The following is a 24,016-nucleotide window of genomic DNA, read 5'->3' as shown; positions in this document are numbered from 1 at the left end:
ATTGCTCAAGCTCACTTTCAACACATCCCTGTGCCTTCTTTCCGGGTTGCTGAGGTCCACCTGCAGGAGGCTCAATAGCACAGTGGCTAGGAGCGTGACCCCAGAGTCCCCGTGCTGGAATGTGAATCCCAACCCTGCATGACCCTGATCAGGTTACTTAATATCCCCAAGTTCAGTTTCCCGTTTCATAAAATGGGATGACAGCCACTGCACCTGACTCCTGTGTTCCATGAGGGTCAAATGTGACAGATTCTGTAAAGCTGATGTGGGACCCAGCAGGGGGTGATTTCCCAATCCATGGACCCAGTGCCCACTGCTTGGTGGCAGCTCCAGGACTCCCAGCCATGCCAAGCAGCCCATCCTGTGCAGATATCCACAATCCCAGGGAAGATGACTGAACCTTAAGTAAATACAGCATTTTATGTTAGGGTCTCCCTGGCCAGCAGCTGTTAATTTGGAGACTCATTATTTTCTAGATCACAGTAAGCTCTCAGTCCCCAGGTCTCTCAGCCAAGTAGCTTTGCTACTTCTTCCTTTTCTACCCACAGCAAACTCACGCCTGGCTCCTTTTTCCAGCCTTCAGATGTGGCAGTATCCGTGAATCCCGGCTGGGCATTTTGCTTTGACAAGATTAACAGGGTGGGACAGGGACTGCAGTTACGGGCAACAAAGCGGGAGCACGTCTAAGATGCCTGCCCTTTTTGGGACTCTTTCAACACTTCCAAGTTTTATTGGTATAAAGAATTTTAAGAACCTTCTTCAACTTCAGATTAAAAGTTCTAGAAGAGAGGTCATTCAAACAATACCCTTTAGGATTCAAAAAATGCTCACTTTGCCTTTCCCCCCTTCTTAGTTATGTCTTGCTTCTTATTTATGTGTAGAGATGTTTCTTCGACTCTCTGAGCACTTGCCTTTATTTCCTGCTTCCAGCGCAGCTGCCTCATCCAAAACGAGTAAGGGCTGCAATCAATGGAAGAGAACTCAGAGGAGGGCTGGAGGCAGGACCTCTGTACCACCTGGGTCTTGGAAGCTGCCCTCCAAAGACTGGCCCGTACGCAGCCAAGGGATGACTTCACATGGCCTTGTCACTTCCGGGGCATGTGGAGCGCTGGATCCTAATTCTGAAATGAGTCCTGAAACTGCTTCAGTAAACTTCAACAGTAAGGACTTAAAAAATAGAAGGTAAGAAGTAGGAGATATGAAAGAATACATCTATGGAACACACATCACAGCTTTAGCAAAAATTAAAAATTTCTTCACTTTGACACTTACCTGAATGCCATCCAGAGAAAATTCAGCACTTTGTGCCAGGTACAACGGCAAGCACTGTATGGCATCATTCCATTGTGAATCCCACAAGGTGCCTGCTATGGCTATGGGGACCTGCCTCAGACGAGAGAAATCTGAGGCTCAGAGCTTAGGGAGGTAGGTCCGTGTAGGAGCCAGGATGCGAACTCAGGACTGTCTGTCCCCACAGCCTGCACCTCACTGTGTGCCTCCCTCAGTCAGCACAATTTTATGGGACCAAGTGTTTTAGTCATGGCACACAGCAACAGTGAATTTCTAAATGTAACTAGAGTTCCTTTCTTCTTTTTAAATTAAACTATCTCATATTTGCTCCTGTTTGATCCATTTTGCAATTTTTATTTATTTATTTGCTTATTCAGTCACTCACTCATTTGGCGCTCTCTCTCTCTCTCTCTCTCTCTCTCTCTCACTCACACACACACGCACACACACACACATGCATACACACACATACACACAGAGGAATAACTACTAAAGTCACAGTCCTTGAAAAATTTAAAGTGGAATCTGTTTAAAGTTTGCTCCAAGGTGTAGATTCATGCACTTTACCAGGAGATAAGAGCAAAAAGCAAAAGTGGAGGAAAAAGCAGTTTAGAGACACAAGGAAGAGATGGCATCTTACAAGTAGAAAGCCTGTTCAATAAAATGTGATTTCATGACTGTCATTTGACAACATCCCTGGTGTTTTTTCTGTTAAGTAAGGAAACGCATGACCATATCCCTGTTGTTTGTGTGCTGCACTGTGAATTCCTTCGGAGAACTGTGTAAAAACTTCTCCATTTACAGGATAGAGACAAATTTACTTTCCATTTCTGAGAACAACGGAGTCAGACTTCCTTGCTGCTGAAGATTTTTGAAACAGCGTGAATACTGCTCCTTTGCATTTCTGAGAGAGGGCAGAAACGGGTCATTGTGGTGCTTGACAGAGGGCCACGATAACTGTCTACAGATATTTAAAGGGTGTAAATGAAGACTTGATCGCTTTAAGACTTCTTGGTACTAACTTCATTTATTAAAGATGCAGAAGAGTTGGATGGGGTATTTCTCTCTCTCTCTCTTTTTTTTTTTTTTGATGTGTTGGTGGCCCGGGCACAGTGGCTCCTGCCTGCAATCCCAGCACTTTGAGAGGCCGAGATGGAAGTATTTCAGAGCCCAGAACCCCCAGAAACATTTTACGGGGCTGGGGGTATGACCTGCCTAGTGAGTGGAACTTGAGCACTGAGTGGAGAGTGACTTTGGGGACTGTATCCCGGAGGAGGACACGGAACCATGGAAGAGATCGGTCTCATTGTGGCCTCCGCAAAGACCTGGAAATGGAGAACAATCACAACTTAACAGCATTCCAGAGCAGGGGAAGGTATTCATTAGCACTCCAGTGAGGAGAGAGGAAAAACAGAAGAAGCACGGAGAGGAACAGACTCTAGCTCACGGAAATGGAGGTTATCCAGCTTGTAGACAGAGACCTCATTCCGCTTCGTTCTTGAGTCTGGCTGCCCACCTTTCTTGTGCCTCTCTGTTCTTTGCATCTTCCTTGGAAACGGGATGAGAACAGGGTGAAGGCTCTCAGAGCAGTTACATTGTATTCCTTTTTGGCAACTCCAGTGAAACCCTCTTTGATGACTTTGGAACTATTGATTGTGATAAAGTTATTAAGGTTAAAGTTTCTCAGAACACTGATGGATATCACTTATGCAGATAGCAGGCCCCCATTAATATGGATAATTGAATTTGGGAGATAAAGGCACTATTTCCGGGGGCATCTGTTGCAGAAGAAAATGAAAACACGTGGAAAGGAATCATGTCAAGCTTAACATCCAAGTTGAAGGACAACTATACGGAACTTAGATTTTTTACTAACCTGTAAATAGTCTCAGAGAAATGGTGAATTGATGAAGTCTTTTGATTGGAGTAAGTGACATAATTAAGAGATTATTTGTAATAGATCCAGTCCACTACAGGGTATTATTCAAAGCAGAAACCAAACCAAACCCTCCAGATCAGATGGCATGAAGATGTTGACAGCGTCTCTTTTGCCTTATGGAAGAAGTGCCTAATGATTTCTTTGCAAATTCTGACTAGTGTAAGCCCGAAACAGGAGGCAAATGTCTTAGTGTTGCCCAAGTGCTATAAATGAAGTTAAATGGGAACATACGGTTACCATTTCTGTAGGAGTGTACGTCTGCCAAAAGATTAATAATCACCTGTTCCTTAATATTCATAACATCCCTCTAAAGCAGAATTTCCCACACTGGGACTGGGAGGCCTCAGGGATGGCGGAGGAATTTTAAGAGAGTCATGGGGATTGGAGCTGTCATATTTCAAACAGCTCTCTGGTAGGGATGGAAAATTGCGGGCTGGATGAGGGAGGTATTGTGCTCCGGGCACCCTGTGTTCGCTGGGCAAGTCCCCCCTCCGAGGCCCGGGGCCCCTTGTAGGGACCGGACCTGCTTCGTTGCAGGAATCCTAGGATTCTTTTTCCACTCTCCTGTCTTTGAGTCAGTGCCAGCTCCCACTCTGCTCTGCAGGCTTCAGGACCTGTATTTGAATCCCAGATTTGGTCCTTGCTTGCTGGATGACCCAGGCAAGTTTCTTACCCTCTCTGAGCCTTGAGTACAACATTGAAAATGTTGGATGATCATTTACGTGGCGCAGTTGTGAATAAGATATCACCTTCAGCACATCATCAGCGTCCAGTGATTAGTAGTAGTAGTTATTTGTTCCCCTTGTCTTTCTAGGTACTTCTTGGATGTTTCAAAAAACAAGTACGAGAATCTTTTCATTTTGACAGCTGTCTTCGGAATCTCTGATGAAAGCAAATAGAAGATACATACCCGTGGAACAGTAAAAACAGATATTACAAAGATTTCAGTACAGAGTACATTGATATCATCAGGCTTACTCAACCTCGCACAGTTTATTGCTTCGGACTGCCTTGCAGACATAGGTCACTGAAAACTGCATTTGACCTGTGCCCCTGATTTTACCCCCAAGACTTCAGTTTTAACAGAGGCTGGACTTTTATTTTCCAGGACAGTCTATTTTCCTGGATAATATAATCAAAGTACGATAAGATTTTTTTTTTGGGGGGGGGGGTGGCCAGACAGTAGGGACTCCTTGTCCCAAAAAGAAAACCTACACCTTCAGGTATACTGACGGCCATTGCATCAGGACCCTGCCCTTCACACAGGTTATTCCGTTCTGAAAATGTCTTCACACTTTCTTATTCCCATGTTTTAGTCTTTAAACTGGATCGAAGGAGGAGATTGAAGCTACAGCATTCGATGAGAGTGACAATGAGGGCATGTGCAGCTTAACTGTAGTCTTTTACTGTAGAGTATCCCTGTGCTAAAGGAAAGCCTTGTGTGATTACAGTTCCAGAAGACTGAGGAATTCAATGACTCAGATACTCAGTCACAATTAAAAGCTTCATTATTTAGTATTTCAGCAAAGCGGGGAGAAGAGAGATTCCCTCATGTGCAGCCCTCCTTGTGTCTGTCAGTCCCTGCAGGAGGAGAAGCAAAACTAAAAGTTGTCCCTCATCCATACAATATTATATTTAAGGAGAATTCCTGCTTGCTTAGAATATAACTGGGCACCGCCCTCTTCCCCGTCCAAATGTCTTGCAGACAGCTACCTCAGAAAGCCCTGATCTGACTTAGAGATGAGTAGTATTCAAAAGGGAGCACACACAGTCTCTATAGACGAAAAGAGGATAAATGAAACAAGTAAACAAATTAATTTGGTTTAAAAAAGCTTCACTAGAAAAATATTGCCACAAAACGAGATGACATTTATGACCCAACATACTGTCATGAATGTAAAAATTTAAAAAAAAAAAAAACCTTAGTGAAACAATCACAATAAAAAACAGGAGCTAAAAAAAACCAAAAAAGATATACAACGGTTCAGGAAATATTTAGCAAGACAATAACAAATTGGCAGAACTTAGCTAAAATGACAGCCTAGAAACCAAGACCACAGTGGAAGCAGCAGAACAGAGACCTGGATTCCGCTGGAAACTGACCATATCCAAGTCCACAAAGAACATGTTACTAAACTTCAAAAATTAGACTGACTCCAAAAAAGCTTCTCCGATCACAAAGCAATTCATTTAAAAACTAATAATAAAAAGAGTAAAAAAGAGAAAAATTCTACCACTTGGAAATGCTAAAATATTCTTTCATGTGTAACTCTTCCATTAGGGATATATTTTTAAAAACAAAACTAATTAAGGGATATATTTTTATAAATGAAAATAATTAAGCTAGTACATATCAGAACCTGTGGGACAGAGCTGGGGCAGAATTCTGGGGAAATCTAAAGGTTTAATATTTATATTATTATAATGGAAAGAAAGAAAACATCTAGGTATAGTTTTTTTAAAGTAAACGTTTTGGTAGAAAGGAATGTGAGATGTGAGCAAAAAAGAGATAAAAAATAATTTTTAAAAGTGTAAGAGTAAAAATTTAACACAAAATATAAATTATATAAAATGCGACTTTAAAATGTTATTGAGGAAAAACATTAAAGAAATGGGAAGGCATACCATATTCCTAAGTAGGAAGACTTAAAGCAAAAAATGTAACTCTCCCAAAGTATCTATAAATGGAATGTGAAGCCAATAAAAATACAAGATTTTCAAAAACTAGATAAGCTGTTACTAAAACTTATAAGAAAAATCAACAGACATTACTCCATGTCTGGTAATAATGGACTCAGTTATTTAGATTAATTCTTCCACTTAAAACCATGAATATTTGGATAAAATATTAAACAAACTTGATTTTAAAAGCACTGAAAAGCTGACAAGATAATCAGGACTCGCCATGTAATTAGGTTTTGTCCTGATTGGATTTTGCCCATGGCTGATCAGGTTAAGTTGAGTTGGCTGTGGTTTTCATGGATTCTCAGAATGAAGAAGACAGAAGTCAAAGGCCAGGACTCACCCAAGGCAGGAAGGAGGGCCTCATAGGAGGCCCTTGCCCCACATTAAGCTGTGATTCCCAAGGTCTTCACCCTCAGGGTAAGGGCAAACCAAAGGTAGACCTGCTTCCCTTCCCTCCCCTCCCCTTTGCTTAGTGTCAAGGTAACCCTCTCATGGTCCCTGGGAACCATGAGATGGTTACCTTGACACTAAGCAAAGCAGAGAAAAGGAAAAGAAAACCTGTCCCTGATAGGATGTCATCACTGAATCATTGGCCGGGAGCATTTGCCCATGTGCTGCCCAAATACATGTCTTTGAAATGAGCCAAGAAACTTTGAGCTACGAATTTAAAGTGATATGCAACTATAGTGTCCCCAAGCAGCTGGCAGAAGCAAACGCTAATCATCTCTGGAGGCAGATAGTCTCATCCTAGGCCTTGGGGATGTTGTATGAATGATTTTTCAAGGGCAGTAGGCAGTACGGTTGAAGACTGCCAAGCACTAGAAAACAAAGCACCAATAGCTAATGCCAGCAAAATAGATACCAGAAGGGTGTTAGACAACTGCAGCTGTTTGAATGATCAGACACGGTGTACAAAAAGCTATGCTAATTTTATTTAAATAAATGAAAGATAAGATTTAAAATATCTGCAAGAAATAGAAAACAATAAAAATTGACATTGTGGGTTCGGAAAAGATCAACTAGCACTTCTAAAATTAAAAATAGAGTAAGAGAAAATGAAAAGTCTGTGAATAGGTATGGTGGCAGATTAGACACTGTGGAAGAGAGAATTAGAGAACTGAAGAAAATGTGAATAAATTATACAGAATTATAGTGTGGAGAGGCAAAGAAATAAAAAATACAGCAGAGTGGTAAAGAGACATAGAGGACAGAGAAAGAAGGTCTCTCTTCTCCAAGAAAGTCTTTCTTCCCTTTCAAAAGTATAATTATTATTTCAGAAGATGAGAAAAAAGTGAGGTGGTAAGTTATTAAAAGAATAATAACTATTAAAGATAAGTGAAAAGAAATTTGTATCAAGACACATCACAAAGAAACTGCAGAATGTATAAACAAAGAGAAAATCTTAAAAGCAGCTAGATTTTAAGATAATTAATGAAGAAGACTATCCTACCAGGTGTCAAAATACATTGTAAAGTGGTATTGGCATATGGGTAAGTAGACAGAAATATATATGGGAAATTAGTATATAACAAAAGTTGGTAGTTTGAATCAGTAGAGAAAAGGCAGCTTAAGTCAATAAATGATACTAAAATGTGTAGACCTCTGAAAAAATATGTATATACTGAGATTCCAATGGACCCAAAGTTTGAAAGAAAAAATCTCATAAGAGTACTAAAAGAAAAAATAGAATATACCTTAAAAATAAATTCAGAATAGTAAAGCCTTTTCTACTTATAATAAAAAACTGGGAAACCATAAAATAATATATTGATAACTTTCACTACCAAAAAAATTTTGTGTGTCTTGTATAATAATATTATATACACTTGTATAATAATATACATGAATTAAAAACAATGAACTGGAAAAAACTTGTGCAACTCATTCACTGGTTAAAGATACATTCTCTTTAGATGTGCGAAGAACTTGTACAAATCACTGTGCAAATACTAATCACATGTAAGATGTCCAAAATGTATAAAGCATTTCACCAAAAAAAATAAAATAAAATGAAACTATCTTTTAACCATATAAAAAGGTACTCAACTCCGTTCATAAAAAGGGAAATGAAAATTTAAACTAAAATGTGGTACAACTGCTCAATTATCAAACTGGAAAAGATGAAAACATTTGACAGTACCTGCATTGGCTGTGATGTAAGGAAGTGAGTTCTCTCATGCATCACTGGTGAGGATGTAACTTGGTACTATCTTCTTAGATCAAGATTTTAAATCGCATGCCCTTTGGCCCAGAAACTTTGCTTCTAGGAATTTATCTTACAGTTATATTCACAAATACATGAAATGAACTCACAATCATTCATTACAACATTGTAGGAAAGGAAAGCTTAGAAATAACCTAAATCTTTGTCTATGGGGAACTTATTAGCCTTCTGCCACAGCGCGTTTTTCATTTTCCGTCTTACCACTCACATCCACATTACATGGCACACTTATTCTACCCCTCAGGGTTCTGAACAGTACCAGGTTTCCAGGCTTGTAGGAAATCAGGAGAAGAGAGCGATGCTGCTGAAGGTAGAACCAGTGACAATGGGCAGCTGTTGGCTTGATGACGAAAAGACAGATAAACTACAGAAACAACCAAAGAACTTCAAAACTCCCACAAATCTGTAACACCATACAAGATTTGAATTTTTCTTCTTTTCTTCCTGTAAAATCTTTACAAGTTTTTAAAACCTCCTGACATGGAAATTTATCTTTATTTAGGAAACTACTCAAATGGCCCACTCTTCATTCTACTCAAACAGCCCATCAGAGACTCATTCCTGAGCTTTGATCTGTCACAGTGATGGACCCTGTCATCTCTTCTCCTGTGGCCACACCACTACCCCTTCTCTCTCAGGGCTCTCTCCTCATGTGTGAGGCTGGCATCCAGGGCCCCCTCCCCTTGGGATGCCCTGTCTCCACTATGCTGACGGCACTCCTGGTAGCCCCCAGGCTCTGCCCTCCTTTTCTGTCTTCTTCCTGGAGTCCCTCTCTCCTGGTGCTGCAGCCTGCTCCTGTGGCTTCACATGTCATTTGCAATGCACACATATCCCCAAATCCAAAGCACCCTCTCTCTGTGAATTTTACCTCTAATTTTAGTTTTCAATTAAAGACTGTTTTTAACCCAATCTTTAAAGTGCCTTGCAAATGCTCTTCCTCTACATGAAGGCTTCCATATTTTCACTGGTGGGGTTGTGGCAGCCCACCTCCCAATCCCTGCCCATGCTTTCTTATGGGTGTAATACTAACCCTTGGGGGTCAAAAATGGGTTCTTGGAAGAGGAAGCAAAAAAACTGATTCCTTTAATGTGTAAGCACAGGCTGCATACCCCTCAGAGTATGTATATCAACAAATATATAGTATATCTGTAATGTCAAAGTCTCCTGGGGGCAGGGAAATTACGAAAAAAAATTCTTGAAATGCTCCTTATGAATGGGTGAGCATGAAAAGAAAGTTTGGAAACATTACTCTTGACATTTGCACCAAGATGTCAAGGAGACATGCCAAGTCCAGCTTGTTCAAAACCTAATGAGCTCCCCTCCTTCATCTCACTCCTGATTCCCCAACCCACACCTCCCATACCATCATGACAGTTAATGCCATGGTCAGTCAGCCAGTGCCAATACCAGGTCATCAGTGATAGTTGGTGTACTTCCTGTCCTCACATTCTATATCTAATCATAGTGTATTATTAGTCCCTTTTCACACTGCTGATACATACCTGAAACTTAGTAATTTATGAAGAAAAATAGGTTTAATGGACTTACACACAGTTCCACTTGGCTGGGGAGACCTCACAATCATGGCTGAAGGTGAAAGGCACATCTTACATGGTGGCCAACAAAGAGACAATGAGAGCCAAGCGAAAGGGTTTCCCCTTGTAAAACCATCAGATCTCATGAGACCTATTCACTACCACAAGAACAGTGAGGGGGAAACCGTCCCCATGATTCACTTGTCTCCCTCTTGGTCCCTCCCACAACACATGGGAATTTTGGGAGCTGCAATTCAAGATGAGATTTGGGTGGGGACACAGCCAAACCATAACACATACTAAGCCCTCCAGGTTGTACTGCCACCATCTCTCTTGCATCTGTCCCTTGCACCATGCCAGCCACCTGCCTGAGTTTAGGGACAGGTCACCTCTTGCCAGGAGCACTGCAATGGACTTCCAAACTATTTTCACAACTTCCCCACTCCAATCTATCTGTCATTCTGCCACTAGAGATAACTGTCTAGATCACAAACTCATGATTTGATGTTCATGTATTTGAAGTTTGATTTCAGTTTGCTTCAAATAGAAAGTCTCTAGAATAAAAGACATCAGCATTTTTTCAGATCCCTTTCCTGTACTCCTCTACAGTCATGCTCTATACTGCCACAATTGACTGCTGTGCCTTCCCTGGAATTCATTCTATGTGTTCATATCTGTCTCTTTTTGTATCAAATCTCAGAATTTCTTTTTCCAGTCTTTTCACCTGAACTCCTATTCCTACCTCAAGGCCCACTCAAATGTTCCATTTCTGTTGAGGTTCACCTCATGTGATTCCTGGAAGAAACACTTGCTGCTTTCTTTCTGCTTCTGCAGTGCAACACACATGTTTATATAACAGGGAATGGGCCACACTGCTTTTCAGTTGACCCCTTTCCTATGTGAATTTGAAGGAGAAGGATACTTACCAAATCGACACAGTTTTTGAGAAAAATACTCCTACATGCAAAGTGTTGTGCTGGACATTGAAACAGCAGATGTGAATAAAGAAGGCTTGCCTTCATGAAGTTTAAAATCTGGTGGGAAAGACAGGTATTCAGCAAGTTAGTTTAACAAATAATCATTTAAATACTGCTGTGAAAAGGGCTACAGTGGAAAAATACGGGATGCTATGAAAGAAAAAACAGAAATCCACCTTCCCCCAAAGGGGCTGACAGAGCTTCTCTGGAGAAAAGACCTTTAACCTAAGACCAGAATGAGTTAGCTGGTGAAGAATATATTCCAGGGTGAATATATTTCAGGCAGAGGGAATGGCACTTGAGGATACGTTATGATGAGACAGAGCCTGAGATCACTGAAGGCCAGAAGTAACAAAACAAACAAACCAATATACAAACAAAAAGTGGGTGTCCAGGCAGTAGGAGAGGGGCGTGGCATGACACCACCGAATGGATTTATGACGAAAAGAGTCACTCGCTGAATCTGAAAGGGATCTTCATCTCTCACTCCTGGTGCCACATGGATAGACCACTGACCTGGGTCCATGTGACAGTGTTTTTGTCCTTTTGCTCGTATTGCCTGAAATATAGGTTCAGAAATATTATTTTCTATGACCAAAAAAAAAAAGTGCCACAAATTCTGATAGAATTGGATGATTCATGCACAACACCTTCTAGAAATATTCCAATTTCATTATGTGCTATTTTGAGACCCCACTTCTTACACAAGTGTCTAACAGCCATGCAAGGTGTGATTTTTCAGGGTATCATCTTGATGCATGGTAACACGGCCCCAAAACGAATAAGAGCATTTTACTGTACCTGAAACTCTGGGTCAAGTCATATGGATATGAATGTGGAGCAAAACAGTATGGAAACAATATGTTCAGTTTTATGACTGGTAACTCATTGGCTCATGGACAGCTTTCTCTTGGCTTCTTTGGGAGTAGTTTTCCTGCTGCATGGCACATATTTGAGGGGCACTGGAAGTCCCACAGTTTTTCCACACTACAGTATTCTGAGTGTAGCAAGTAGAGATGGAATGGAGAGTGGGTTTGTCAAAACAAGCCAGCCCCACATTGAAAAAGTCACGTGTGCATGGTGCTATCCACAAACATGAGTCACCCAGGGAGGTATGTAGATGCTTGTGACAAGAGAGGAGAGGCCTAAAAATAACAGTTCTACTGAAGGGTGGAGCTACAGGCTGGTGTTGTGTCATGCTTGGCTGCTGTTTCTGAAAATTCCTCCAGTTAAAGTAGCAAGTGGGATGACCACTGCAGATACCTGCTCTCAGCGGAGAAGTGTAGCAGGTATCCGTTGAGGGAGGGATTTCAGGGTCATGAAAGCCTCCTTATTACTTATTCTGTGAAGCTGATGCCTAAAAATCCATACAAGAACCCCGCATCTTTAGTTAAAGACTTTGATGTCCAATCAATCAGAAGCACAGCACATTAGGCTATTCTCAGCGACATATTTGAAGGTTGCTGGAGCTATAAGGATGCTCAGAGTGTCTTCTTTTACTTTCTTTTAACTTCCTCCTTTTGTTCCATATACTCCATGAGGGCAAGGACCTTGTTTGTCCTGTTTCAGTGTCTAGCACAGAGTAGGAGCTAAATAAATATTTGCTTAAGGAAAAATGGAAGGAATGTGTCTAGCCCAGCCCTCTTAGTTTGCAGGCAAGGATACTGAGCAGGGAGCAGAAATTCACCCAGGGTCATGCAACCAATCAGCAGGGGTAGGAGGGAAGCCAGCCTCTGACTCTCCTCCCAGTGTTCTCACCTCTCCAGCAAGCTAGCAGTGCTTCAGTGTGGTTAGAAGTGTCTTGTTGAGGACAAAGAAGACCAAACACATGGTCTCTGGCTACTGGGCTGAGGAAGACACTATGAGGCAGGAGTTCTGAGGGGGTCAAAAGATAGTGAACTTCACCGGGAGGAGGTGCAGACAAGGCTTGCCACTGGAGACTGCTGAGCAAAGTTTCAAGGGCACAGGATGCTCCTGTCTTAGCCAGTTATATTTGTCTAAATTTGTTTTTTATAAAACCTAGGAGAAAAGCACAAGCTCTTGGAGGAGGAGGGGCTCATGGCTTGTGGTCTGCTCAGGACCACAGACCTCACCTTATGCAGACAGCTCTATGGTCATTAATACTGATGGCATGTGCGCCTTTTTGTGTTTTATTTTTTTCTTTTAATAATCAGACAATAGTTTACCTCTGTGCACTGGCGAGGAGCCATGAAGCACAGCATCCAAAGATGGAAGAAGCCAGACTGGCACGTGGGCTGGCTGGAAAGGAAAAGAGGAGCCAGACATGGTACTTTGTCTTCAGCCTCTGTGGATGAAAGTGCTTACAGTTTACTGTAGGGAGAAGGGAGGGGAGGGAAAGGTCTTGAAGGATTCCCAGTGGATATAAACAATGGCCATTTTTAAAGCCAGTTTGCATTGAGTCTCACACTGTCATGTCTTAAAACTCTTCAGAAGTGCGAGGCTTCTGAGAGAGTGAGGCGGTCTCAGGGGCAGAAGGAGGAGGCTGCGGTGGGAGCGGGGTGTAGGGAGAGGCATGAAGGACCCTTCTGCCCCATTCCTCAATGGTGGCCCCACATTCCCCAAGCACCTAATAAGGAAGCAAAGCCCTACCTGGCTAGAGGTCCATGTTCCAGAATGGATGGGTTCTACCTCCATGCCCAGTGGGATACCCAGGCTTTGACTTTGGGTCACTAAAGATTGTTCCTAGACAAGGGTCCTAGCTCACAAGTCTGGGGGCAGCTTGGGACTTTGTTTACGCCAGGTTTACCAGCTTGGTGTGAGAATAGCATCAGATATTGCTTATAGCGATGCCTCTTTTCCAAAGGGGCTACATTCCAAGACCCTCAGTGGATGCCTGAACCTGGAGTACTACTGACCCTCCGTATTCATCTTTTTCCACTTGAGAACTGAGATGAATACTAAGCATCTAAGGGTGGAGAGTGTCCACAGTGTGGATATTCTAGACAAAGGTATGATTCACCACCTGGTCAGGATGGTGAGAGATTTCATCATGCTGCTCAGAATGGAATGTAATTTAAAATTTATGGATTGTTTATTTCTGGAATTTTTCATTTAATATTTTTGGACCATGGATGACTGAAGATAACTGCAACCTAGGAAAGTGAAATTACAGATAAGGGAGACTACTATACCGGTTTACGTTGAATCAGTCTTCCTACTATGGCTCGAACGTTTGTGTCCCTTCCGAAATTCATGTTGAAATGTTATCCCCAAGACAACCGTGTTAAGAGGTGGGCCCTTTAGGAGGTGACTAGGCCATCAGGGATCAGCCCTTACAGATGGGATTAGTGCCTTATAAAAGGGCTGGAGAAAATCAGCTAGGCCCCTTTTGCCCTTCCATCTCTTTCACCAGGTGAGGACACAGCAACAAGATGCCATCTTGGAAGCAGAGAGCAGCCCTCACAAGACACAGGATCTGCCAGCACTTCAGTCTTGGACTTCCCAGCTTCCAGAACTGTGGGAAATAAATTTCTGTTGTTTATAAATTAGTCTGTGGTATTTTGCTGCAACAGCATGAACAGACTAAGACACCACCCCAGTCTGTGTACTTGGGCATAGAATTAACAATTATTTGATTCTCAATCCTTGCCACACAGTTGCTGCCAGGGGACAGGGATAGGATGGTGTTAGCGATTCCACACTGTCTTTTCTTCTCTCTTTGGTGCTTTTTTCCTTGCTATGATGTTAAACACAGTTACTGTGATTGCTCACCTGACTTTTGGTTCTTATGGAGGTGTTTTCTTGCTGGATGGTGCTTCAACTGGGTGTTCCTTTGGCCAGGGTTGGGTGGGAACCAGTAGCTTTGATCAAGCTATTGCGTGGAAAAACCCACAGGGATCAACTTATTTCATGTTATAGCCAGAGTAGGTTCTAGAATCTAGTGCTCAAGCAGCTTGTAGGATTTCAATTTAGAGGTTAGGGAAGCTCCATCAGCTGAAGTGGGGTGAGGCTGGTTAAGGAATAGAAATAAAATGAAAGTAGTTCAGATCATTTCTCACTTTTTAAATTTTTAATTAAAACAAATGAACAATATTCAGGTTATCAAGGATGTGATAGAGTCTGAGAGGCATATTTATTTTGAATCCGGGTTGTAAAGAACAGACATCCAAACCAACAGAACTCCCACACACACTTCAGGAATGCAGAGAGCTTTTTTTTTTTTTTAATTTTACTAAGAACATTTTCTAAACATATACTGAATAAGGTTGTACTTGATAGTCCTGGTAATGGTAATAATGACTGAGAAAAAGTAAAGGAAGCAGAAAAAATTAAGGCAATCCTGACAGCAATTCAGATGGGCAACCTACATAAATTAGTCAGTTTCCTTATCAGAGATTTACATGTTAAACCACTTGATATAACCCAGCAGGAAATCAAACAAGTGATTCTATGTCCAGACTTGGAAACAAAAACAACCACTCAGGGTCTGCACACATTAGCTCGTTCAAACTTGCGCTGATAAAAGTCTTTTTGGCTAGAGCTGTAGTATGCAGTTTTAAGAGGGGAGAGTTTGGTTGGAGGATGATTGACACAGAAACAATTGCAAATGCATAATACAGGAAAACAGATTGGATGTCAGTTTCAACGAGTACCTGGAAGCCACTGAGATGATGCAGAAGCAGAGGGTGAGATGCTGCACAGGACTTAGCATTGTTCGCCCCATCCGCTCTGTAAAACACATCCAATCTCCTAGGCGGACTGACATCCTACATCTGACTCACTCACACAAAGATATTTCACATTCTCATTTTAAATTTGTACCCATTCCAGTGTTCCTTAGTGTTTCCCAGAGAATAAGAATGGTTTTGAAATTTGTGACTTGTCACTTTGGGGACAAACAGACACTGTCTGTCAAACTCTTCAGGCCAAGACCCCAAGGTTCCCCCAGCAGCCCTCAGACGCCTGTCCAAACAGCCTCTCTCGGGTCTCCAAGAGTTCCCGTGCATACCACATGCATGTTCTATTTATATGTTTCTTTGTCCTGAACAAGATTTGGCCCCATTGTGTGGGAGCAACACCAGAAAAGAAAAACAAAATCCATCCACTGAGAGAAAATGGAGCTTGTGAGAGCTTGGAGAAATTTACATACTTTGCTCATTTCATTTTCCTGTGATGTCAGAGTCAAAGAATATGCCTTTTTTAAAGAAAAAATCACACACACATACACATTTCAAAATGCTGGGACTCACAGCTCTGTCAAGTAGATTGTCATTAAAAGGAGAAATGTAAACACTCCTTTGCTTGTACCTCCACCCCCTTCTATTTCCCCCATCAGCCCCTAAAAAAAACTAACGAATTAGTCCAGACTCCACTGGACAGAATTAAGGGCCTGTCTGCAAAAGGGCAAGGGGTATTAATGGAGATGCCGGGGCTGGGGCCGGGGCCAGGGCTGGGCGGGGACAGTGTGGAAGTGGGAGGCCGGAATGTGGTACTTGAATCTGGGTGACCAGCTCTGGCATTTTATGGAGGCACAGAAAAGGGCCGGCTGACACTTTACGGATTGGGTGTAACATTCAGGGAATTTGGCATTTCTGCCACGGGGCTCTGGCTGCCCTGCTAACTGCTTTCCTTCTCCCTGCTGGTAAAAGTGCAAGAGAAAAGGGTTAAATAAATGTTTGTGATATGATAAGGTGCTTGTTTATTCAAGGAATGACAGATTATTGGCTCCAAAGGCAGTCCTGAAAAATAGTACAAAGGAACTGGCTCTGCCCTCGCAGATGATGTGATTTCCTCCTGAGATTCTGCTCTTTCCTAGGAACAATTTGCCCTGGGAATTAAGAAGGATGATTTCCCTGCCATCGGAGACAAACGTGCAGTTGGCGCTGAGGGCTGTAGCCCTAGAAGCTGGCTGGGAACTGGGATGGGCTTGTCTTGGGGAATGACTTTCCTGCAGGGATTTTTCCTCTCACTGCCCTTGGCCTGGCCCTGCACAGAGCTCAGCTTCCAGCATCCACGAGCCGTGCTCACTACCCAGAGAGGCTGCAGGGCAGCAGCCTGTTGCTACTTCCCAGAGCCTGGGAAAAGAAGTTACTCACTCAAGAGGGGGACTTCCTTCTCAGGAAATCCTGGTGCCAGGTCTGCCTGTAGCGCCAGACTGCTGTGTTCATCCCATGACCGTTCCCACATGGAATGGACGCATGTGCCCAGGATGGCATGCACATCTGTCCATTTCTAACCAACACACGCAGCACCCCATGAGCTCTGGCCTGTTGTCCTCTAGTGATTTCATGGCCAGTCCTGGGGGAGAATTCAGTTCCAGATCCCCAGACAATGAGGCTTTCACCTAAAGTCTGTGCACTTTTCTGAAAATCATGGAGAGCTGTCTGAGGGGGCCTGGGGCCAGCAAGCCTAGAAGAGCTGTGACACCTTACTGTGCCCTATGAGTTGTTCTGTCCATGTCCAGCTTCCAGATGCTGCTCTGAGCTGGCTCCTTCCTGTAGAGCAAGGGTTCTGAGCCCAGTATACTTCGGCCACAACTCTTCCTCTCCCGTCTCCTGGTCCTGCTTCTGGCATGCCATAGAGAGGTCATTCACGTACTTGCCGACTAGAAGGGTTCATATAAAATGTTTGGCATTGTTCTCTTTTGAAAAGAACACATTGCCAAAATCAAACACTAAGGGAAAAATAAGATGTGGTTTAACGGCTGTTTTTCCAGCATCATAGAAACTACTGTATGATTTTCACAATGGCCCAGTCACCTTATCAGCTGATGTGCTGCTCCTTTGCAAGACATAAGGCATCAGCCTGGGGAACCCAGTGCCCTTCAGACACAGTGACTCAGGTTTGAGCCGACGGCAGGGATGTTATCGAAGGTCCATGGTTGGGCTATTTTTATGATTGCATTCAGTACTAATAGGGCTGTGGAGTGTACACAGCCATGTGCTCATTCTTGAACTACACAAGATAAGATCCTTGTCCCAAAGAGCTTACTGCCTGACTTTTGCAAAAACCAGATGGCAGAAAATGGTTTCCCTCTGCCTATCAGCAATGATTGAGGGGGTGGAGATGAGAAGTGGCGCAGTCAATTCATAACTCTCCCGGGTGGGACCTCTGCTTTCACATTTATCCCATGTGATGTTTTAATCATCAACTACCCTTCCGCCGCATCTCCAGGCAGCTCTGAGCATTGAAGCTTATTTGAATATCAGCTTAATTAAAGCATCATTAGATCATAAAGCACCATACACAGACACACACATTATGCACATACACATTTGCAAAAATATCATGGATTTTGAAGTTTGCCATAAGTGACTTTTGGATTGCCAGTGGGGACATGAGGAAGGAATTGAAAATTGTACCTACCGTGGTTGGTCATATCTGAATCATATGCTTTGATGCTGGATTAGGAAGTGTCAGCTGCGATGCCCTAGTGCATCGACTGGGTCTGCCTGGTTCTGCCTGGTTCTGCCTCGGCTGGGAAATGTCCAGCAGAGCACTGGAAGAGGTCCCCAGAACCTGCACATCAGCACCACTGGCCCCAGAGGAGCTTCTCGGGACATAGGCATGGCAGCAACCTTATTTCAGGATAGCCCCCTAATTCTTCAAGCCATTTGCAACTGCATGGGCTTATTTGAAGGCCAAAATTCTATTTTTTATGACCCGTGAAGAATCTTGCCAAAGGTGTACACACTGGTTAAACCCTGGATGAGACAAGCATATTTACTCAGCACTTGCTTTGCCTTCATCTGGGCTCTCTGAAAGCAGACTCTTAGGCTGGGATTTGAGTGGCAGCACCAGCCGGGGAGTCGGGAGAGAAGCTAACGTAAGGTGTGGTGCACTAGCGTGGTGTAGCAGTGAAGGTCACTGCTATGAGCAGCTGAGGCTCCATCCCGCAGGGGACATCTGGGAGACGGTGTAGGACACATCCAGCTCTCTCCCTAGTGGCAAGAGAGCCAGGACATTGAACCATGAAGTCTTCTTCACCATTGGCTCAGGATTAGTCCAGGAACAACAACCCCCAGGCATTGCCTGCCCCACCGTATCTCCAGGCCCAGCAGTCCCCTTAACCAAAAAGTCCCTCATGTGGAGACCTACGGTTGCTGGTGGTAAGTGTCACCAGTATGACAATGGTGCGAGCCAAGGGACCCTGACGCAGGCAGGGACCCAACAGGGTCTGCCATAGGTTTCCTTCTTTCCTTCCTTCTTTTGACTAAGGAACTCTTAAGAGAATTTGGAAGTATGTACAAATTTGCCCAGCAAATGGAGCCAATATTGAGAAGTCTAGAAAAAGGAAAATGGAAGAAGAGGGGAGAAAAACAAAGGTTTCAGCTCAGCTTTCCTTTCCTCTGGGAAGTCTCCAAGCCCCTCCTCTCACTCTCTGACCAGCAGCCTGATGTAGGTGCACCCCCACTCGACACCCATCGCCCTGAATTGTAATTGTCTGTTCATGTGTCATGCTTGCAAACCAAGGCATTCTTTCACTTGTTTGTCCTTATTTCTGTACTCCCCATACTTATTGCTTGGCATTGACAGGTGCTTAATTAATCTCTGAAAAATGAATGAAAGATGGTTTATTTACATTATTTGACATTTATCTCTACCAAAATTTTTAAGATTCAGCCCTCAGAAAAAGAAGTTCTAACCTAGTTCCTTTGGATCTTTGTTGATTGAATTTTAGAGATCTTTGTGTTATCGTCCTAAACCAGGTGCCAGATGCCTACAGAGACTTTCCAACATCAGGATTCTTCCTACAGAGAAAAAAAGACACTCCCCATGAGGAGTTTGGAGCCCAGTGAAGAGGAAAGCTGACATGCTCAGGCTGAAAACCATCTTGAAAGTTAGAGGTCTAGCAGAAAGCAGTAGCTCATTAAACATTCATTTTTCATTTTTGCAAAGAGAAAGGTAGAAGGCCACTTTATCATTTGTCATTCCCTGAAGAGGAGGTAAAAGTACATGACAGGGCAAAACCTGGTCACCACTTCTGACCAAGCCTTTCCTCTCCCAGTATCTATGAGTTGGGCTTAATAATGGTTTTCTCTAGTACGAGATCTCTCCTCTGCTCTAGATGATCTGGTGATGTGGTGGTGACCTTGGCCTCCACCTCTCCTTCAGAACATTCCACCTTTCTGGTACCCAGAGCTGACCCCTTCCTCAGATGATACCTATACTGGGTTTCCTACTGGATGGCCAAGATCAGTGTTGTTCACAAGGTAAGACCGACCTGGGCTGTGACACGCACAGGGGACCCTGCAGACCCCTGTGGGAGGCTCTCGGGATCTTTCCTGTCATGGGCAAATGAGGGAACTCATTCTTCCACCCCAGAGTTTTTCAACCTATGGGCTATTGACATTTTGGAAGAGAACATTCTCTGTTGTGTGGGACTGTTCTTTGCCATGCAGGATATCTAGCAGTTTCCCTGGCCACAATCCGCCAGATGATAGCACCACCCATTCCAACCATAATGACTGTCTCCAGATATTGCCACATGCCCTGTGGGGTGAAAAGTTACCCTTGGTTGAGACCCACTGCTCTAGCCCAAGCCTGGTGACAATTAGTAATATTTTGGCTCAAAGGCTGCATTTCTGGGCTCTCTTGGGATCTCCTTGATCTTGTGGCAGGAGTCTCTAGGGTTAGTATCTTTACCGTCACGGCTATCTTCCAAACACCTATGATATGGCAAACATTGTTTTGGCCCCTTGGATAGAGCCGTTATGTGGAGTAAATGATCCTCTTTATTCAGATGAGGAAATGGAGGCCCAGAAAGACACTCATTCCAATGACACATGCTTGCAAATGGTGAGACTAGGATTTAAACTGGGGTCTTCTGACTTCAAAGCCTGTTCTCCTTCTACTTCCTTTCTCCCCAGTCTCAATACACATAGTCCATCCCCTCTGAGGAGCTGGCTAGAGAAAGTAATTCAGCAGAGAGTATATGTTTCCTAAAACGGCCACCTTTGTAACACCCAGTTCTGAAATTTGAGAAATAATACCTTCTAGAACACGCACATTTGAGTATTGACTCACTCACCAACATCTCTCATGAGTATTCTCTCTGTGCTATGGCCCCAAGGAAAGAGGAGTGAGGAAGAACTCCCGTGCTGGAGGAGCTGTTAGGCCAGTGGGAGACGTGGGACTGAGAAACTTCATTTGCAATACATCATGGAATATGCACTATTTAGAAGAGGTCTAGAAGGGCATTGCAGTATCAGATTGTTTGATCCCACAGGACAAGGGTTCTGTGGGCCAAATATGGCCTGTAGCCTGCTTTGTAAGGTGTAAACCATGACCTGCAGGCCACGTCTAGCCTGCAGCCCATTTTTATAAGACATGTGAGCTAAGAATGGTTCTTATATTTGTAAAGTTCCATTAAAAATCAAACAACAAACAAAGGGGGATAGGTGACAGAAACTATATGTGGATCACAAAGCCTAAAATATTTACTCCCTGGCTCTTTGCCAAGTCCACACTTAGATTGAAAGTAAGTGTCTTTGCAGTTATTAGTAGGTGTGTACTTAGAAGACAGGTTAGGCACGGTGGCTCATGCCTGCAATCCCAGCACTTTGGGAGGCTGAGGCAGGCAGACCACTCAGGAGTTAAAGACCCTGGGCAACACGGTGAAATTTCATTTCTGCAAAAATATACAAAAATTAGTCAGGCATGGTGGCACACACCTGTGGTCCCAGCTACTCGAGAGGCTGAGGTGGGAGGGTCACTTGAACCTGGCAGGTGGAGAGTACAGTGAGTCACGATCACGCCACTGCACTCCAGCCTGGGGACAAAGCAAGAACCTGTCTCAAAAAATAAAATAAAATAAATTTTTCTCTAGGTTCACACAATAAAATGACCAATGAGGATGACTGATCATTCTTTCTTCTTTGGAGGAACCCTACATAGATGATCACTTCATGAAGAGATCATGTTAAACACTACATTCTATGAGCCCTTCACTGCTCAGAGCATGGAAAACGTGTGGCATGGCTTAAAAGTTAAGGCAATTCTAAGTGCTAACAAATCCAAAATGTCTAAGGCTTCAGATAAAGGAAGTTTATTTCTTGTCCAGACACTAACTGGCTACGAGAGTAGGAGGGCTCTGTTTCACACATTCATTCAGGAACTTGGGCTGAGAAAGGCTCTTCTGTACATACTGTGTAGCTTCCCAGGTCATCCTGGATGTCAGCAATCTGCAGGAAGACATAGGAAGAGAGCGAACAGTAAGTTTTCAATGGGAGCTTTTTATGGGCCAGGCCTGGAAGTGACGTTCCTCACTTCCTCTCCTATGTTATTGGTCAGAACTCAATCCCACGGCCACACCTAGCTGAAAGGGAGGTGGTGTAGCTGTGGCTCAGGAAGAAGAGAAAGTGGGCTCCAGTGAACACAGGGCAGCCTTTGCCACCAGAAGAAATCTTGGATAAAACTGGAAACTGGTCACTTTTTAGTGACAAAGAGATTTGAACTAGTAAGAACAGAGCTAGTATTTGAATGTCATACTCAGAGCAGATAAAAACCCAGTTGTTGGGTGGGGTTTCAGGACGGCTGACTAGAGGTTCTGGTACTCATCACCTTCACAAAGAAGAACCAAAATTGCAAGTAGATAATCACATTTTGAATAGATCATCTAAGAGCTAAAACTGGAACTCAACAGAAAAGTGTCAGGAAACATCTAAGGCAAGGAAAGAGAAGTTTAACCCCACAAGATGCAAGAAAACAAAAGAAGGAGAAGGAAGTAAGGCAGCCTGCTCAGCTGGGATCAGCTGGGAGCCAGGAGAGGCTTCCCAATGCAGGTAAAAAAGGTAAGCAAACAACACTCCACATTCCCGCTATGGGCTCCTGCATTCTGAACCATGGAAAAGCTCCTCGACTCTCTCATGACCTGAGACAAACCTAGGGAGCTGCCTGGAAACTGCAGTGGCATTGCTCCAGAAATGGAGCTCACATTGGGCCCACACACATCTCAAGGCCTAAGCAGCTACAGCATGGCGCCATTTTGAAAACTTAGCCAAACTGCATCCCGCCTCAGCAATGCCTTCATCTTCACATTGACATCCCGTAGGTAGCTGCCATCCTTGCTGGCTGCCTCTGTTGGGGCCAATGCATCACCACTCCCAACAGTGAGACTGCTACCCATAGGCAAGTGCTCTAAGACCAGCTATTCCACCCAAAGCCACCACCTGGGGCTGAAGTTCATGCCTCCCAGCTGCCTGTCTGTGGCTACTGCCACTGTAAACAACCCTGCCCTCTCCAGCAGTGGGGCTGCCACACAGCCACTGCCACCCCTACCTGAACATTCCACTAGTGGCCTGGGGATCACCCCACTCCTTCCTATGACAACTGGTGCCTGCATTTATCACTGGGAGGCCTGAAGAGAAGCTCACCTGGCCACATACCATTTCTGCCAACGCCCACCCCCCACCACCCACCAGTGCCTGAGCAAACCATCTGGGGGTTTAGGGATTGCCCTAGCCCATTCATTACCATTGGCATGTGAGCACCCTTCAGAAGGCAAGAAGACAGGCCCACTCAATCTGCTGCTACCACTATAGCTGGCACCCACCACCTACCCACATGTGCCACCGAGGGCCTGGGGGCTGGCTGACCCAACCTATATCCACTGTCAACACCAGCGCAGACCACTTGGGAGTCAGAGGGTTGTCCCTTTGCTGCTACTGCCATTGCCAATACCAAACCAGCTGTCATGAAGCCTGAGGACCCACCAACCCACTAGCCCACTGCCACTGCTGGCACCCAAGCAAGCTACCAGAAGGCCCAAGAAATGGCCTGCCTGGGCCCACTAACACTGGGGCCAGAATATACTGTCCTGGAGCCCCAAAAAAGGCACACTTAAGCCCCCTGCTGCCTCTACTGGGGTCTGAGGACTGACCAACCTTTTGTCCTCATCCCAGTAAAACTTTACCAGCACATCTGGTAAAATAACTGCACCCTAAGCCACTGAGGAAATCACAGACATCATTGACACTGCTTACAGCTGAAGGAATTTTATGGAGACTATCCTACCGCACACACCAACAATCAGAATCAAAGCCAAAGTGCCCTACACAGCCAACGCCATAAATATGTCTTTAGGAAAAAGTCAGCCTCTATGAAAGTAAGTTCAAAAAATTGAGAGAAGTGACCATTACACTAGAGGTGCAGATGTCAATGTTGGAACACAAGCAACATGAAAAAACAAAGAAATATGATGCCTCCAAAGAAATGCAATCATTCTCCAGCAACACATTCTGATAAAAGAGAAATTAATGAAATCCTGGAAAAAGAAGTAGAATTAATGATATTAAAGAAGATCAGTGACATACAAGAGAACACAGACAAATGATACAAAGAAATCAGAAAAACAGGACTTCTGGGCAAGATGGCCAAATAGGAACAGCTCCAGTCTGCAGCTCCC

General features: G+C 43.7%; 1 long non-coding RNA gene across 1 annotated transcript; it reads left to right on the top strand.

The window, feature by feature from the left end:
• Positions 1–12,351: 12,351 nt before the first annotated feature.
• Positions 12,352–13,556, top strand: LOC116561437. The gene is made up of 3 exons (XR_004273427.1): positions 12,352–12,481; positions 12,825–12,937; positions 13,475–13,556. It is a non-coding gene; the product is annotated as an uncharacterized LOC116561437 (long non-coding RNA).
• The last annotated feature ends 10,460 nt before the right edge of the window (positions 13,557–24,016 follow it).

Source organism: Sapajus apella, unplaced genomic scaffold, assembly GCF_009761245.1.
Source record: "Sapajus apella isolate SASKATOON/1434 unplaced genomic scaffold, GSC_monkey_1.0 scaffold29, whole genome shotgun sequence".
NCBI lineage: Eukaryota > Metazoa > Chordata > Mammalia > Primates > Cebidae > Sapajus > Sapajus apella.
Note: the sequence above shows the minus strand (reverse complement) of the source record. Positions and strands in the feature narration are given on the sequence as shown.